General features: G+C 40.0%; 1 protein-coding gene across 1 annotated transcript in view; it reads left to right on the top strand.

Annotated features, from left to right (window-relative positions):
* The window catches only part of PARD3B (par-3 family cell polarity regulator beta), a 1,040,415-nt gene that overhangs the window by 435,928 nt on the left and 585,662 nt on the right, over positions 1 to 18,825 (top strand). The window lies entirely within an intron of this gene.

The raw sequence follows: 18,825 nt of genomic DNA, 5'->3' as shown, positions 1-18,825 counted from the left end.
AGGCGTCCCTCTACATCTTTCTCTTTTGCTTGCTTCTTGTGAGTTACAAAGATACATACTGTGCCAGGCACTAAGCTGGTTTCAACAGCTATTTATTTAGATTGTGTGAACTGGAGCTGAACTTGAACCCAATTAATAGCAACTGAACTTGAACAAACTGATATGAAATCATTACAGGCTCGGTTCCCTGGTCCATTATCCCTGAAGAGATCATCCGACAGCACTCCAGGTGCCTTTTCTATGCCAAGTCTTGGTGCAGTGCCCAATCAGAAAGTGTCGGGGGGATTAGAAGTTCGGTTGCATCGGAGTTAGCTCATTACCACATTTGTGATCGCTTTCACAGAGAAGAGAGGTGGTGATCCCACTGGGAGGGATTGCAGAGAAGGCTTTGTTTTCAACACCATCTGGCACATGGTTGGCACTCATTAACACAGCACAATGTCGATTAAAATAATAATTGTACACGGTAGCAATGCTGCTTAGATAGGTCCCCACCTTTGGCCTCCCAGCAAAGGAAATGGAAGAAAGGGAAAGCTGAGGAAAGTTGCCTCTGGTAACCATGATCACTGAGTTTGCATCTTACTTGGTACCTATACCTTCCCCAATTCATCTGCCTTATTTTCATTTTCATGTATTTATTTATTTTTAGTAGCAGTGACCTTTTTCATTTTGGACTGGGATTACGATGAGTCTGACCATGTTCCCAGTTCCCAAGCACCCGAATTATGGCACTCCAGCTATATATCTAGATGCTCCATGCTGTACTGCAACCAGAGAAATTTGTGAAAGGGCATTCTATAGAGTGATATTTCTTCGGCAACTTGAATTAAATATAATTGAGGGTTTTAGGTTTTCCTCCTTTAACACTTATATTAATGGACTCAACCATTCAGGTGATTAGTAAGACTGAATGCCTTTCCTTAAGAAAGCAAGTGTGGATTTACATTAGCATCTCTAGGACTTTGGTCTGGCAGAATCTGCTTTGATTTGTTCACAGGAGCCTCCTTGGCAGGCTGCACTGTGCATGGAGATAGGAGTGCAGGCTTTCAAAGGCATCTGCTTGGGTTTGAATCTCATTTTACCATATATTAGGTGTGTGAACAGGACCAACCTTCTCTGTTTCCTTAGCTATGCAGTGAGGTAGAAGACATCCTCAAGCTTTGAATTGCTTGAATAGCTGTGGAGACTAGCAAAGCACTTAGAATTGTGCCTGATGCTTGGTAAGCTCTTGATGAGGTTTAGCTATGATTATTTTTCCCACAAATGGTAGCACGTACTAGCTGTGGTAATGGAGGTGGTGGTGAAGTGGACATCTGATCAACTCTTTCTGATAAGACATCTTAATTAATTCCTTGTTATGCTAGACCAAGGTGAGAAGAAACCATTTAATATGGGTAATTTCCCTATAGATATATCATATGTTCATACCATGATAGTTAATGAAGTATATCATTTGTTTCTGGGGCAGATTTTGCATATCTTATACCAGAGAAATTAGTTGTATATCTCAGGGCTATAGGTAGGTGCTATCACTAATGGTCATGTGGTCCTCTCTGGTGGTAGAACCATGGACAGCATGGCCTCCAGCAACCTGATGATTTGCATCCTGTGATGCTGAGTGTGGCCAAGGCTTTTTATTCCGTTTGCCACTTGGGATGTGGAGAAGACTTCAAGAAACTGGCTTTCTGCGGGAGTGTTTAAATATCATTCATTCCACCAAGAGAAAATGACAGACATTTTAGATGCAGGAGAAAGATTAAATGCATTTGGTTGAACCAGCAGCACTAAAAAGGGCTGCATCTTTGTTTTGCTGCTGTTTATCTTCTCCCCAGCAGCGGAATATTGAGCTTCCACAGGCTGTGATTCAGTTATTAATGCCGAGTTAGGTCGGGCAAGAGCGTGTTCAGTCTGCGACACTTAGATAGCAAAGGCAAACTGCTCACGGCCATTTGTCAGGAGTTACTGTGTGCCAGTGATTGCATGCTTGTGGCTCATAATCAGGATGATTCACAGCAACCATTAGACGGGCTTACTGGGGCTGTGTTTTCCTTTTGGACTGCTGTCATTGCCAGAAATGTCAGCCTTTCTCCTGCAGACCTGCCCGTTTGACATATGCCCAGTGCCCTTTCCTTGGGCTAGAAAGCTTGCTGCTAACATCATGGGTGGCTTTTATTATCCTGAAGGAGTTGTCTCCCACCAGTCCCTTGGAGAAGAAATTGGAATAAATGCTCTGTTGTTTTTTCCTGAAGTGATACTCTGGGACTGTTGAGAGAATTTGTGCCACAGTGTTCTCTCGGGAAGCCTGGTTTCCAGATTCCCTGCCTTGGTTTAACTATGCACACACTTGAGAATCAGCAACGAGATGTCATGGTATTGGTTTTTCTGTAACCATGCAACTGGATCCGTGGTCTGGATTATTGTTGAGCAGACGTGTAAAAAGCCAAGAGTGTCTCTGGGTTTAATACCAGCCCGTCTCTGAGAACCAAGGGTGCCCCCTCTCCCGTCCCTCGACACACATATGCTTTGTATCTGACCTTATAAGTTGAATCAGCAACTGGAATTTCTGATACTTCATTTAATTCTGTGTATCCTGGTTCGGGCTCACCTATATCCCTGCATGATTTCTCAACCGACACCTGTCCCAACTCTGGATTATTGACTTAATTTAACAGGCGTCCATGCAGTACCCACAGTATGCTAGAGTCTGGGCATACAGCGGTAAAAAGCTGTACAAGCCTCTGCTCTCAAAAAGCTTCCATCCTGGCTGAGTCAGTAATTATACATGTAAACAAATGATAATGTCATTGCAACAAAGAAAATTAAACAAATTAAAGGAGCTCTGAGAGGACTGTTCTTAGAGGAGAGGGAGTGTTCAGAACAGAGGGATCAGCTAGCGCAAAGGCTCTAGGGCAGTCTGGATGCATCAGGGAAGATGCAGAGCCATAAAGGAGGCCAGGTGGCTGGAGTGTAGTGAGCAAGGAGAAGAGGAGTCCGGTGAGAGAAAAGGCCAGATCACCTAGAGTCTTATAGGTCTTGGGAAGGAGTTAATTTTATTCTAATGGAGAAATGAGGGCTGGAAGCAGGATAGTGCTAAAATCTGATTTGCCTTATGTCCCTGTTGCCGCCTCTTTGACTGAAGCCCAGCCTCCAGTGGCAGAGTACTAGACCCTATCCCAGCTTCTGCCTAGGGGTTTGGTATTTAGCTTTAAAAGTGTTCGTGCAGGGGCTTCCCTGGTGGCGCAGTGGTTGAGAGTCCGCCTGCCGATGCAAAGGGACACGGGTTCGTGACCCAGTCCGGGAAGATCCCACATGCCACGGAGCGGCTGGGTCCGTGAGCCGTGGCCACTGAGCCTGCGCGTCCGGAGCCTGTGCTCCGCAATGGGAGAGGACACAACAGCGAGAGGCCCGCGTACCGCAAGAAAAAAAAAAATGTTCACGCATACGTGTGTACTTGGTTCTCCTTGTTTTGCTGTGTCTAAAATATGAACCAGCTTTTCTTCAGGTATCAGAGCATTCCTCCACTATCTACCATCCTCCACCACCGCTCACAGCGCCTCCTGTCAGGGGCGTTCTCTTCTTGCAGAGGCAGAGGTAACCCCTCCTGCTCTGCAGCGTCCCTGCCTGGTCCCCACCACCTCTCTTACTCTTCTTACCCTGTCCTGTGAGTCTCCTTTCCTATGGGCTGGGAGCTCATCTCAGGTGGTGCCCTTGTCTTATTTCTCTAAGTTTTTTCCCAACTTCTACTTCAGTGCCTTGAACATAGTAGGAGATGCATGCCTTCATGGATGGGTGGGTGAATACCCACTAAGAGATTACTTACTAAAATGTCACATCTCCTGGGAAGACCTCTCCAGCAGCAATTATTATGGTTCTCCCTCTTGGCTCCTACAGCACTTTGCAGTGACTGCTTGGATATCTTCAGTGACACTGCCTCATGCATTATTGTGTACAAGTCAGTCTCTCCAGAACCTTTGGGGGTCAAGGACTATGTCATAGTCATCTTTGTTTCCACAGGATTTAGCACAGTTCCTAGAACTTAGCAAGTTTCCAGTAAATGCCTATAGAAAATAAATGTTAAACAGGATATAAACCTCCAAAACCAGATGGACTCTAGAAGTAGGTTATCAGACTCACTCCTGGGCTAGATGTGTTTCCTTAAGGAGTTTGTAATCCCCCAGAGACTTCCCAAGTCAGTCCGATTTCGAGGTTTTTTTCTTTTTTTCTTTCAAGTAATTTTGACCATGACTCAAAGCAAAAAAAAAAAAAAAAAAAAAAAAAAGCATTTTACATTGCAACCCAGCAAACACATGTGGTATAACTCTTCTATAAAACAAAGCATAGCTTTACTATGTGTAACACAATCTGTTATTTTCTATACCATCCATGATTTGAAATGCTGATTATGACCCCTTAAATTGATTTTAAGATTCGTGAATGAGTTGTATCCTACATAATAAGAAAATCCTGCTTTCAAGGATCAAGAGATTTTCCTGAGATGGATTTCAGAGAACGCAACCTGAACTCTACTGGCTCTTTGTTGAGTATTTGCCCAAAACTAGCAGTGACCGTGTGGTACACAAATAAAAAATGCTGTCATTGACAAACAGTCTGTGTACTGTGGGAGAGCCATTGTCATATAGAATTAAATTGTTTTGAATGATGGAAAGTTAGCAGATGTAGGTCTCATAGTCAGTCAGTCCACCATATTTGTACACAACGTTGTGAACGTTTTAGGTAAATGTGTTGCTTCTAAAATGAAACCATGGGCCCACTGAGATGTAGGGAACTTACCATTTCCTTTGCCAATATGTTTATATAAATATTGCCATCGTTAAGTGTGCTCAAATAGCAGAACTATTTCAGTCTTTTTATCTCTTTAAAACTAATTTAAATCTGAGCGTTAAAAGACTGTTTGATACCATATGTTTGTTTTAGATAGGAAACGAAATCTATTCTAAACATAAGGGTTTATGAAATCTGTATTCTGAACATAAAGGCTTATGAAATTAGTATATAGGCTGCGGTAGATTACTTCGTGATCACAGATTCCTCCCATCTTAGTATGTATTACCCTTTGTAATGTGACTTTGCTGCTGTTCCCATTCAGAGGGAGAGTGTGTTTCCTTACCCCTTGCTAAAATGTGTTCTCATATGCTTTGCTAAGAATCCAACATTTGCTGGGTAATAAGTCTTTTTATTGTGGTGTGTAAGTCTAGTCTGAAATTGATGGGTTTTCTATTCAAAGGCCATTTAAAAGCTACTTTTGAAAATGCCCAGGAGCTATGGACAAGGAGTATCACAGGCCTTTTGTAAAAATGTTGGATAGTCTTCAAGAATACAGCCAAAGACAGTCACAAACTGGAAAGATACCCATCATACATCCTGTATAGCTGTGTACATGGAAGAAACACATTAAATGATTTAGCAATGCCACCAGCATAGCTGAGCAGTCATCCTATTTCATTTTGAGGCCCAAATACCTCATCTGTGGAAGCAACCTGCATGTGTATGCATGTGTATGTTTTCTAATCTAGCTACATAACATAGTATTGGATGACCTAGACAAGCACGGTACAAAGACAGTTCTGATAGCGTCCTTTCATGTATAGCTTATAAGGGCAGTTCCTCCTTTTCTGTGTCAGCGTTTTTGGAAAACAGCACTGTGTATTGGTTTGCTTGCCGTGAGAAGACCTGGAGATGAGATTATGACCCTTCCTCTCAAATTAATGGAGGCTTGTCTCAGGAGCCATTTGACAAGTTCAAATACTGGCTGATTTAGATACTGGCCTCTTATCAGCACCTGCAAGTTAATGCTTTTCATAGGTTGGAGGTCTATGTTAAGTTTTGTTATCAGATTCCCTCCGATCTTGGTAGATTATGCTTTAATTTGCTATTCTGTGACTTCTTATCATTATTGTCTATTTGATGCTCTTCAGTTATAATAAATACTAACCTAATATAATGCAGTACTTATGGATATAATGGGCTTGTGACATAAGCTGGGTAAAACAGGTATCACCTTCAAGTTAATAAACATTTCACATTCTGGCATAATTTGGTTTATTCCTAGGACTTGTGCAAAAAAAAAAAGTGTTAAAAACTTACTTGTTCTGTCACTTATAATCGTCATAGATATTCAATCTTTGGCCTATTCTTCTTTTAAAATTTTTTTTAATTTATTTATTTTTGGCTGTGTTGGGTCTTCATTGCTGCACATGGGCTTTCTCTAGTTGCAGCGAGCAGGGGCTTCTCATTGCAGTGGCTTCTCTTGTTATGGAGCACAGGCTCTAGGCATGCGGGCTCAGTAGTTGTGGCTCATGGGCTCTAGAGCGCAGGCTCAGTAGTTGTGGCGTGGGCTTAATTGCTCTGCGGCATGTGAGATCTTCCCAGACCAGGGATCGAACCTGTGTCCCCTGCATGGGCAGGTGGATTATTAACCACTGCACCACAAGGAAAGTCCCTGGCCTATTCTTTTAATTGACTGAAACCCAGTCATTACTGTGACTCTCAAAATTCCATTTGTAGAAAATATATAAGTTCAAACTGAACTCTGTATTTCCCATTCTTAGGATAGCAGGCCCTCTGTGTTCAAACATCTTTCCCTTGAAAGCTAGAGCTTTAATGCTGTTAGCAAGAATAGTTTGCCCCTTCTCTTGAAGAATCATAGAAACATAATCTAGTTTTGTACCTGTGGCCTTTGATTTTTTTTTTTTTTTTTTTTTTTTTGGGGTACGTGGGCCTCTCACTGTTGTGGCCTCTCCCGTTGCGGAGCACAGGCTCCGGACATGCAGGCTCAGCAGCCATGGCTCACGGGCCCAGCCGCTCCGTGGCATGTGGGATCCTCCCGAACCGGGGCACGAACCCGTGTCCCCCGCATTGGCAGGCGGACTCTCAACCACTGCGCCACCAGGGAAGCCCGGCCTTTGAATTTTGATGCATGTTGAATCTGATGTTAGGAGTTACACAGAAAAGTCAATAATGATCCGTGGATCATTGCCTCACTATGCCACTGGGTGAATAAGTCTGCTGGTGTAATGGACCTATTTAGTAACAAGACAGCAGCCATATGAAACACCTGGGTGGATTAGATTTCCATTATCTAAGGTGAAGTCACAAAGGTTTGGACAGCTGGGGCCAGTTCCACATCATGAGTAGAATATGACCCCTTGCCTACCGGATGCATAAGGTAAAAGGTACCTGAGGTCACTGCTGATCCCTGGGCTCCAGGAGTAGCTGTGTGTCAGCAAGGGAGGTCTCAAACCACAGTCACAAATGTTGGAAAAGTCCCCATGCAAGACAAGACAGGAGAAAGTCAGATTTTCCTCTGGCACTTTTATTAGACATGTTCCCTGTCAGGGGAGCCCAGTTTCTATGTTTTCTGGATTGAGCTTCAGTTGATTGACTCTTGTTTAGAATCTTAAGTGCTATTAAGTAGAAACCATGCCTTCCCCATCAGAGGAATTAAGGCCCTGAGAGGCATTAGGTCCCTTTGCTACAACACAGAAGACAGCATTTGGGGCATAGAGGCATTGGCATAAAACCATCTTTTGAGTGTTCCTAAGAGATAACAGTGGCTCCATAATGCCCGGCTTTTTCCAGTCCTTCCAGGGACTTTGAATACTCCAATAAAATGTAATGATCAAAGGTTTCAAATGCAGCTGATAAATCATATAGATTTGTGCCCAGGATGCCTTAACTTGACTTATGGATGTTTCTCATCTATCATGAAGGACTTGGTGATTTGAATTTGGTACTTTGATGTTGCCAGTAATTGTTTGCAACTGCAGCTCAATGGCCTGAAGGCATTGCTTGATTTTCCCCTTTCTCATCTTGTAAGGAACTAGTGAAGTAGTCTTTCAGAGGCTGTTTTCAACTCAGTGGGAGCTGTGGCCTAAAATCTAGGACAAAAGAAAGGTTCCATAAACACTTCCTACAGACCAACATCACTGCCCTAATGAACCATCCCAAATGAACTCCACGCTGAATCAAACAGTCCTCCCAAGTCCAAACCTCCTCCACTGGACACATATCCAAATACACTTTATGGTTTTTACAGGGGAATTACTAAAGAAACCATTTGGAAAAGATAACTCCGCTTAATCTTTTAGTCAACATGTTTCATATATTTATAATCTACAAATGTCTCTCCAAAATGTATTTTAATCAGTTCTTCGACACTTGAAAAAAAATGCTGTAGATGGTCTCCCTTTGGAAGCCACAGTGTTATTCAAATGAGATTAAAGTAAAACGCTCCCATTTTAAGACCTTCTAGTAATGTTCTTCTAACCAGATCACTCAGTCACTTTCACCTCCACTTACTTGGATCATGCCTGTTTTCTAGCTGAGCAAATATTATCAGTACCTGTGCAAGGATGTCCATCTCTGGCCTCTAAAATCATATGCCCCTCTGCCTACTATAAATATCTGAGTCATCATTTTATACCAGTTTATCAATTCATATATGTTACACATTTCAAAATTCTGTTTAGAAATCAGCTCTCCCAAAGAATCTTTTCAAGTAAACTCGACTATTTTCCTTCTACTTCTTCCATAGGTTGCCATAAATCTTATGAATATAGATTATTCATAAATATAAAGGATGTTAAGACTGTAAACTAGAGAAAACTGAAAGATCAACAGGCAATAGATCCCTTTGTAAGCTACAGTAACTGATAAGATTGTAGTTAATATTTTAGAGCCTCTACTGGAATTATTTAACATTGGTGTTGATGTCACTTTTATGCTCATTAATCATTAAGTTTAAGTAGGCCCACATGGGCCTACTATCACAAGGGTGATAACATATGCTGCATTAGTGTGATAGTGTTTGTTTTAAAATAAATGTTGATGCTGAAGAAAAAAAGTGTTAGGTGGAGCGAAACAAACGTGACAGTAGCAATTTATTTACTTATTGGGGGCATAGACCCCTTTCACGACCCAAAAAAATTCCCTTGTCTGAGACATTTCAGAATCCAAAGATTTCTGAATTTAGAGGTTGACCTTTGTTCCTCTTACTGTGTTTAGTTCAATTCAGCAGGCATCTGTTAAGTACCCACTCTGCTAGGGATCCTAAGTGATTGACTGGGGCGAATTGCTTGCTCTCAAAGAGCTTACAATGTAATGTTGCCCTACCTTACTCTCCCCCCACCATCACTTTCTCTCTCTCTCTCATATTCCTGTTTAAGAACTTGCTTTATCCCTATCTGTCTTAAATGCCCACATTTATTTGTGTACGTGTTTATTATCTGCCTTCCTTCAGCTATTTACAAGCATTACAAGATTAAGACCTTTGTGTGTTGTTGTATCCAGAATGCCTAGAAGACTGCCTAGTATATTTTAAGCATTCAATGAATAAATTAAGGGGAGACAAGAAAAAATACACCTTTACAGATAAGACAAAACAGGATGTGATATACCCTAAAAAAGCACAGAAGCAGATCCACATTTTGTAGGGCTCTCAGGTATGAAACTTGGGGAGATTACTATTTAAGAAAAGGAACATAGATTTTACGTACAAAAGTATAAATGACTGCTAATTCAAAATGAGAAAAAATTCCAACATTTTTTTAAAAATTAATAAAGCTAATACACTAAAGATGTCCAAAAATATGAAAAAATATTTTATTAATGATATATTAATTGACTGTATCTTAATTAATGCTTAAAATAACTTGCTTTTCTCTACAGTTTTGACTGCATAATCTTTAATAATCTTCATATGTAAGATTTTTTTATACACTGACTAAACAGATAATTCAGTCTTGGCTGTAGTATGGTAATAAAAATGTTTTTTGTTTAAATAGTATACGTGATATATAAACATGGGGCTGCACACATACATTCTTGTAATCTGTGAAATGGCTACAGGTTTGTGTCTTACTAACATAGGAATTTTACTACTATGCTACGTTTTTGAATATATTCCATATAGAAGAGGACTTCCCATTTGTCAAGATATCAGTGAGAACTGAATTATCTGATTACTGAATTACATATAATTTTGTACATGGAGTGAGTGAATTTTCCTTAGACTAGCTCCTGGCTTTATACATGTCAAGTCTTATCTTCCAGCACCCACACTCTTCCAATGCTGGGTGCAAAAAGAGCCCAGTCATTTCATTATGTCACCTGGCCTTGTACTTTTGTATCGTGAAGCTGGATAAACCAACATAGTGGGTAAGAGGGATATACTTATATTCCTCCAAGAGGACTGGCATAGAACTATACATAGAAGTGTCTATAAACCACGCAAATATATATAGTCCACTTTATTCAGATGAAATGTATCTTCCACTCACTTAACTGAATCTGGAAATGTTCTTGACCACTCTAGGTTCACCCAACAGAAGGGACAGTATGCTGGAGGGGACATCAGAGTTGAAAGAGATAACAGAATTAACCTATTGCAATTAAGCTATTTACTTAGGTAAAATTTACAAAGTCATCTAATCATGTGCTCATGTTGCTAAGGTTCTACCTGGGAGCTTGTGAGGGCCCCTGAAGTTAGGCTTCATTAGCGCCCCCAGCAAATCTGTATCTGGATGTTACAAGGAAGTAGAGATCTTTATACCTTCAAGGATGGACAGGGTTACAACTGATTGCAGTAGTAGAGAATGATAATTTAGGGGGTAGAAACAGCATGCACACTGAGGTCAGAGTCTGCAAGATGTTTGTAGGCAATGACACGTAGTCCCGTTTGGCAGATACTGCATGGCAATGAATGCAGTGCAAGATGTAATCTGGGAGGTAGACTGGGGGAAACCCATTAGGTCCTTGAATGCCAGAACAAGAAATGGGTGGTTCATGTTGCATGTCTCACATCCCTTCCATTCACCTCTATGATTCTGGAGCCTTTAGTTGGAGTCATTAATTCAGGTATCTTTATTTGTTTGTTAATGTTTTGTGCTTCTTCTAGAGTGTATACCTTTCAGAGACCAGGGCCTTTGCTTCTGTTGAACCTTCACTGTAACTTGGCATTGTTCTTTTATTTAAATCGTTTGAATTTACTCTTAACCTAAAATGACCACTTTTGAATTTCTTCCATGGGCGTTGCCAAAATACAGTGTGCTTTGTCCTTTTATTGCTTGTCATTGTTTTTAATATAACACTTGAGACGTAGTGCATGTCTAAGACTTGGCATTAACTGACTTTCAATAGCATGAGAAAATTGATACTGCGATGTGGTTTAAACAATAGGATAAACTGTAGATTTGTATATATCAACTGGATAAAATGTGAACACTTCAGTAGGAGAGAAAGCATATACCCTCAGGAATGCGGCAACAATATATTTCCAACTGGAGGAATAACAATCTTCAGAGAAAAGCATAAGTCCTGGTAAAAGTCAGTTACAAACCCCCTCACTTGTTTTTATAGCAGTGGCACTCCAATTTAAGCAGCTTTCCAAATACTAAAAGATATCTTATCATGTGTCAGCTCATTCATAATTATTGTGTTGCTAGACTGTTGTGTGAATTGCTTGTGTTTCTTCCATCGTGTGTTGAACAGGCTTTTCTGGGGTTTCGCAATCCAAAATGAAAGAAAAACAACACTGTTAGTCAACTTGAACTTCTTTGCTCCTTTAATGGCAATACTGGGAGTCTCTTTTCTAATGGAGTGATATTTAAGAGTAAAGTATTTGGACAGCTAAAATTCTGCTAAAATGTGACTTGGTTTCTCTCATGTGGTTTTTCCATCACGGTGTCAGAAAGCATGTCACAGCTGCTGCATTCATCACAGGCCAGGCACCAGACCTGGTCAGGCACTCCTGTAGTGAAAGTGATGTCTTCTCCGGTACTTTATCATAAATTGCGTTGCTATTGATATCATTACCAATTTGCTTTATAGGTCTCCAGGTTTCAGTGAAGGGGAGTTTGTTAGGCATCAGTGGAAAAGCCCTATCTCATGCCCACGAAACATACACACACACACACACACACACACACAACCTAGTTCTCTCCAAAAGCAAATGATGTACCACTTTCACTAATCTCTCTCTTTTTTTAATTGAGGTATTTGAGGGTTAATAGGAAAAGGATATTTAAATCATTTACAAGAGAGACCATGCCCTCTGAGAGAGGTGCTGGTAGGCCTTGACTAGTGGAGTCAAGCATCTTGCCAGATATGCCCATGTGACTCTGGGTTGGTATTCGCCTTTTAGTTACTCAGTTCCCAGCACCCTTTCATTTTATCTTCCTACCCGAGTTTTTCCATCTGCTGACCTTTTTCGATGAAAAGAATTGCTACCACATTGAAGAGACATCATCCCCCTTACTTCCATGCGCTCACCCACGTAAAGTTGTGACCCCACAATGGAAAAGTGTCACGTGGATAAAACTGGAGTAGAAATCAAGTCCAAAAGACTTAGGAACTTAATTTCTCTGGACTTCAATTTCCTTATTGGCTCTATAACTCACAGAACTGTCTCTTTTCAGATCTGGAAGGGCCTTTGGTATAGCTTATCCAACATGCTTCCTTAGTTACCGCAGAGGACTTGGACTCTGCGGTACAACTCAGCTGTCTCCTGGGGGGCACGTAGTGCCAGGACCACCTTTAGAAGGCAGGTTTCCTCACACTCGCTCTTTTTGCACCGTATATCTGAAGGACATCTCCATACTGTAATGCCAGGTGCATTCAACAAGTGTTGAAGTGCAAGATAATTAAAAGGCATTCTTCCAGGTACTGACTAGGTACAAAGTCTGTTATGGAAATGTACTGTATGAAACCGAGATACAGCTAATGCATCCTGTTAATATTATTAATATACTGCTAATATTGCTTACCTGGCAGAGCATTTCTTTTGCTATTTATCTGTTTTTAAGTCCCTAAATATGTTAACCATCTGCAATGCATTTTCATCAAGTGAAATATTTACCAGTTGAGGTGTATTTCAACAGCCTTTTCCCCCATCTATATTTGTTTTGTTATCTATCCTAAGTGTAAGTAGCATTGGAAGGAGAGTATGTTTTCTTTCTTCAAACTAGGTGTTTTGGTGACCTGCTAATTCAATAGCACAGAAGTAATCCTTCAGAGCAAAGGAAAACTGAATCTCTACAAAGACCAACCTTTACCCCTCTTTGCACAAAAATAGTTTATCGTGTTAACTCCAGTTCCTTTCTCCTCCCTTCTGCCCCACCTCTCCTCTAGGCTCACCTCTGTGGCTCTGTTAACCACACGTCATTCTAGGTACACTCTGAAAATCCTCTGAAGATTCTTTGGGAATAAAAATTCTGGTTTTCTCATTAGTTTGCATGCAGTGCCATTTGTAGGCCTGTGCTGATTCTTCCTGTTTTCCTTTGTTTACCTTGTGTTTGTCCCCATCACTCATTCTGAAAGCCAATATGATTTCCAGTATGAACTTCATACTCACCTTTATGAAGGCCCGAAAATCTAGTCTTTAATTTCTCATGCATACCAAGACATCTTAGATTAAAAGCAAGTCATTCTAGCCTTCAGTGGGTGAAGATTCATGGTTTTTTGTTTTTTGCTGCTGTTGTTGTTTTTCTGAAACAAATCATAACAGTTGCTAAAACCTCCCTATTGCTTGTTCTTCCTCGAGCAAGAAATGTAAGAATGGTTTTAGGTTTCTTTCGGACGCTCCCCCTCATTTGCTTTGTATGTCATTGAACTTAGTCAATGAACTTAGTCATTGCTATGTTCTCCTGTGTCCTTCTCTAGTTTCTTACTCCATTTTTGCCTGTGACTGCTGAGTCCCTCTTTCTTCACATCGCTCTCCCAGCCTCTTCGTGCTTGGGGCCCCCTAGTTCTCACAGGATGCCTTGTCAGTGTCTTAACTGGGACCCCCTAAAGCTTTCCCGGTGTCCGTCACCCTAGGATGAAATAGCATCAGTGTTGATGACAAGCTGCCCGTTTGATTTTGCTCAGGAGAATCATTAACCATTCTTAAATAAATCCCTGCTCCTGTTCACCCTGCAACTTAGAACTTGTGCCTTTGTGACATTTGACACGGGACTCGTGTTTAAATCCATTGTTTGTTTTCTCTGCCCACTGCATCATGATATGGATGATTCTTCTGGATCTTGGTTTCAGTCCCTATAACTGCCTATCTTTCTGAGGCATCTTTCAAAACCCCCCAAACAGAATTTCATATATAACACATCATCTGGCGTTTGAGCTGATTTCTTCCCATGCACATCCTCTAATTGGGGAAAGCAATCCCTCCAGGGGTGTGCGTGTGCACCATTTATATCAAAGAGACAGCAACCTTTGTTTATGTAGATAACACCTTAAATTTGTGTTGGCCTTTATATCTTGCATGATTCGTTGATGTGCCAGTCTGAGGCTTTTAACTAGCTGGTGCCTCTTTAAAAATTCTTTTCCCCAAACTGGATTAGGTGACCCTCCTCTGGGCTCCCTTCGTTATTGGCTTCTCCAATAAGCCATACCTAACTCCCCTGGAACACTACATGGGACCTACTTTTCTGTATACTGAAGTGTTCTTGTCCCATCTCCTTCTTTAAAAGATATGCTTAGAATAAGCACCATGATTATTCACCTTAATATTGTCCACCCCTTGTATAGGCCGATGCACAGTGGGGCCTCAAATATTTAACTGAGTGGGAAAACAGAATGCAGCTGTATAAGACTTTATGCTTTAGTCTTGATATTTCTTATTTGGGCTCTGCAACCAGTGACTTTTAAACTATGATATCAAGGAATAATACTGTTCCTTGAGCTAAATTGAGGGCTTTTGCTTCTAAAATCTAATGAGTCTTTTCTCAGTTAGCTGAAAAACACCAATGGGTAGTATTTTTTTCCCCATTTTTGAACTTCCTTTCTACCTCATCATGTTTTTCTTAGAAGCTTAGATTTGTATAGTAAGGCTACACCTGATTTTACACAGAATTATGTTTTACTATTTTCGTTTACATAGTATTCCAAGAAAATTCACTTGACTTGCAGGAGTTCAGCTTTTTTGAGCAGATAAGGTAACACTGCTCACAACATTAGCAAGTGCTATAACCTCCTTTTTCTTGTGTGTGTGTGTATATGTGGGGAGGAAGTGGTTCCTGTGTGAAAATTAGATATTGGACAGTACCATGTTTCATGCATGTCTTATTTTATTTCAGCTTTCCATCAATTCTGTGATGTGATGTTATCATCAGGCTATAAATGATGAGACTGTATCACAAAGCAGTCCAGTGTCATGGAGCAAGGAGAGGTGAAATTCAGTCTATTTGATTCCAAAGCCCAGGTCCTCTCCACTGTCCCGACACTGTAGTTCTTAGTGTCTGATCTTTACTGTTAGGTTATAAACTCCTTCAGTGCAGAGGTTATATTTTATGTACACCCCCTTGTCCCTCACCCCCAGGAGTTTCCAAAAACCAAATGTAGTTGTCTCCCTCTCATTTCAGCCAGATGTGCCTTTTACCCTATTATATGTATATATCCAAGGATTTGCCCAAATCATCTTCAGTACTTCTGATTACTTTCTCTTATACAGTAGGATGTATCTTTCCTTGTCTTTAAAGTATAACTCAGTCTCACCTTCAAATGGGGCTTGGAATTTCAAAATTAGATTTTGGGCTTCCCTGGTGGCGCATTGGTTGAGAGCACGCCTGCCGATGCAGGGGGCACAGGTTCGTGCCCCGGTCCGGGAAGATCCCACATGCCGCAGAGTGGCTGGGCCCGTGAACCATGGCCGCTGAGCCTGCGTGTCCGGAGCCTGTGCTCTGCAACGGGAGAGGCCACAACAGTGAGCGGCCTGCGTACCACACACACACACACACACAAAAGTCCACAAACAATAAATGCTGGAGAGGGTGTAGAGAAAAGGGAACCCCCCCCTACACTGTTGGTGGGAATGTAAATTGGTGCAGCCACTATGGAGAACAGTATGGAGGTCCTTGAAAAACTAAAAATAGAGCTACCATATGATCCAGCAATCTCACTCCTGGGCATATAGTAAAAAATGGTCTGAAAGGATACATGCACCCCAGTGTTCATTCCAGTACTCTTTACAATAGCCAAGATATGGAAACAACCTAAATGTTCATCACCAGAGGAATGGATAAAGAAGATGTGGGACACCTATACAAATGGAATATTACTCAGCCATTAAAAAGAATGAAATAATGCCATTTGCAGCAACATGGATGGACCTAGAGATTATCATACTGGGTGAAGTAAGTCAGACAGAGAAAGAGAAATATCGTATGATATCCCTTATATGAGGAATCTAAAAATAAATGATACAAATGAACTTATTTACAAAACAGAAACAGACTCACAGACTTATAGAATGAATTTATGGTTACCAGAGGGGAAGGGTCAGGGGAAGGGATAGTTAGGGAGTTTGGGATTGACATGTACACGCTGCTATATTTAAAATGGATAACCAACAAGGACCTACTGTACAGCACAGGGAACTCTGCTCAATGTTATATGGCAGCCTGGATGGGAGGGGAGTTTGGGGGAGAACGGATACATGTATATGTATGGCTGAATCGCTTTGCTCTGCACCTGAAACAATCACAACATTGTTTTAATCGGCCACACTCCAATATAAAATAAAAAGTTAAAAAAAAAAAAAGATCTAGCTGCTTTACAGTTTGTTTGTTTGTTAATGTTCCAAATAGTTGGTCCACTGGTACAAAACTGAACTGTCATCTTCTGGGAGACACCCTATAGTACTGTGGCATATTGATTGATTATAGAAATGCAAGTACGTGCTATTATAAAATTATGTTTTAAATAATTTAACATTTTGTTATTAAAACAGCAGATACTGACAGTAAGTAAAGAGTCAGTCATGTCTTTAGAGTTGAAGGAAGACTATATAGTGTGGCTTATTTGAGAAAAATATATTTGTTACCCAAGAATAATGTCTTTCTTTCTCCCTCCTTTCCTCTCTTTCCCCTCACCAACACACACACACATTCTGTATATGTGTGTATATATATATATATATGTATCTGTATAGATGTATATGACTCAGCTGAATAAACAACGTAACTGAAATTGTCAGTCACTGAAATATTTATTTCTGTGCCTCTAAATCAACGTATTTTGTGACCTCGGTATCCCATACAGGTTTAACATGTTTTTTATTTGTTTGTCTTTTTCCAATTTGATATTACAGTTGCAGTGTACTAGTCTGGGTTAAAACTCTGGAAACAAACCAGAGTTTCATGGAGTTGGCCCCATTCTCTTTTTAATTTTAAAGATAATGGGTTGTTTCTGAGGATATTGCGTTTAGACTGGCTGGTTCACTTTGTGTTAATGGTAATTCAGGGGCTTAACCTGAGAGGCTCTTAGTCTTTAGATCACCTGAAGGAGGGAAAAACATATTGGTGTGGAACTGGGACTCTATTGTCTAAGGTTTTATGGTACTTTCTCTTACTTTTACTCCTCTTACTTTTTTGTTTTTAATATTTCTTTCAGAGAATAATTGCCAACCATAGAACTATTGGTATGTCACTTGCTTAAGAAATGTTTTAAAATAATACAACTGAATGTATATGCAACAGAGAAACAGACTCATGGATATAGAAAACAAACTTGTGGTTACCAAAGCAGAGAGGGAAGTGGGGAGGAGCAAATAAGGGGTACGGGATTAACAGATACACACTAATATATATTTAATAGATAAGCAACAAGGATATACTGTATAGAACAGGGAATTATACCCAGTAGCTTGTAATAGCCTATAATGGAATAGAATCTGCAAAAACACTGAATCACTCTTCTGTACACTTGAAACCAGCATGATATTGTTAATCAGCTATACTTAAAAAAAGTTTTAGATGGAGGTGGGGAACAATGTAGTGAAGTGTCTACTAATAAAAAATAAATAGTGGAATGTGAACTTGGGCTTTATAATACCTTTTGGCATAGTGTTTCCTCCTCAGTAGCACATTCATTTCTTATTATAAATTATTTTTTAAGAATCAATTTCTAACTGAATAAGGGTGAAAAGTATTAGCAATTCTATGTTTTGTTCACAGAATAAGGATGTTGTAGCACATAGAAAAATCAGATTTGTAAATAACTTTAAAATGGATTCACTTTTTATAACTGTACCATATAAAATGAGGTATGAAAAATGTTATTTTAAACTGCAATAGCTCGGGAGTTGGGGAATTACTTTCAGAATATTGATAAACAGAGGATTGCATTTCTACTGTTTCTTTTTTCCCCAAAGGCACACAAATAGAAAGTTAATTTTTAGAAGAGAGCGATTGTTAAGTCACAAACAGATTTTTTGAGAGTTTCTTCTATAGTGACCAATTGTGTGAGAAACAAATTCTTTTCGGCCTAATTGCAGGCTGAGTAGCTGGGCCACCGTCTCTGCTAAGGTTGAATTTCATTTTCTAATAGTATGATCTGTTTTCAGAATTTAATAACTGACTCAAATATTTAATAGTGGAAGCTTTCATTATTAAAAAGAAATCAGGATATATTTTTAAAAGAACTAACTTATTTTCTTTATCAGTTTTATCTACTTTAGGAGAAAAGGAGGAGAATGAAACCATCTCTTTGTGTTCTTAAATAGACATTAATGCTATAACCCCAGCAAATAATTTATTTCAGTGTATATCATCATTCAAAAGAGTTGAGAAGCTCCAAATGGCAGTAATAACTATACTTCTAGCTCTCCTGAATAGCAAATTGCACTGACTGTGTGAACCTCTTCACTTGTCTGCTGGATAATCATTCATTTTAATACTCAAATATATTTTCTAGACCAGTTTTCAATTGTACACTGTCAACTTTTGCATTGCCTAACAGTTTTCTGTTAAGTAGAATGGCTTGTTTTGAAATGCAAGTGGGGAAAGCTGAGAGCTGAAAGATTCTGTTTCCATG

Source organism: Delphinapterus leucas, chromosome 8 (genome assembly GCF_059928025.1).
Source record: "Delphinapterus leucas isolate spDelLeu-1000000601 "Yukka" chromosome 8, BTC_Dleu_Yukka2, whole genome shotgun sequence".
Classification (NCBI taxonomy): Eukaryota; Metazoa; Chordata; class Mammalia; order Artiodactyla; family Monodontidae; genus Delphinapterus; species Delphinapterus leucas.
This window is presented reverse-complemented; position numbering and strand designations above follow the sequence as displayed.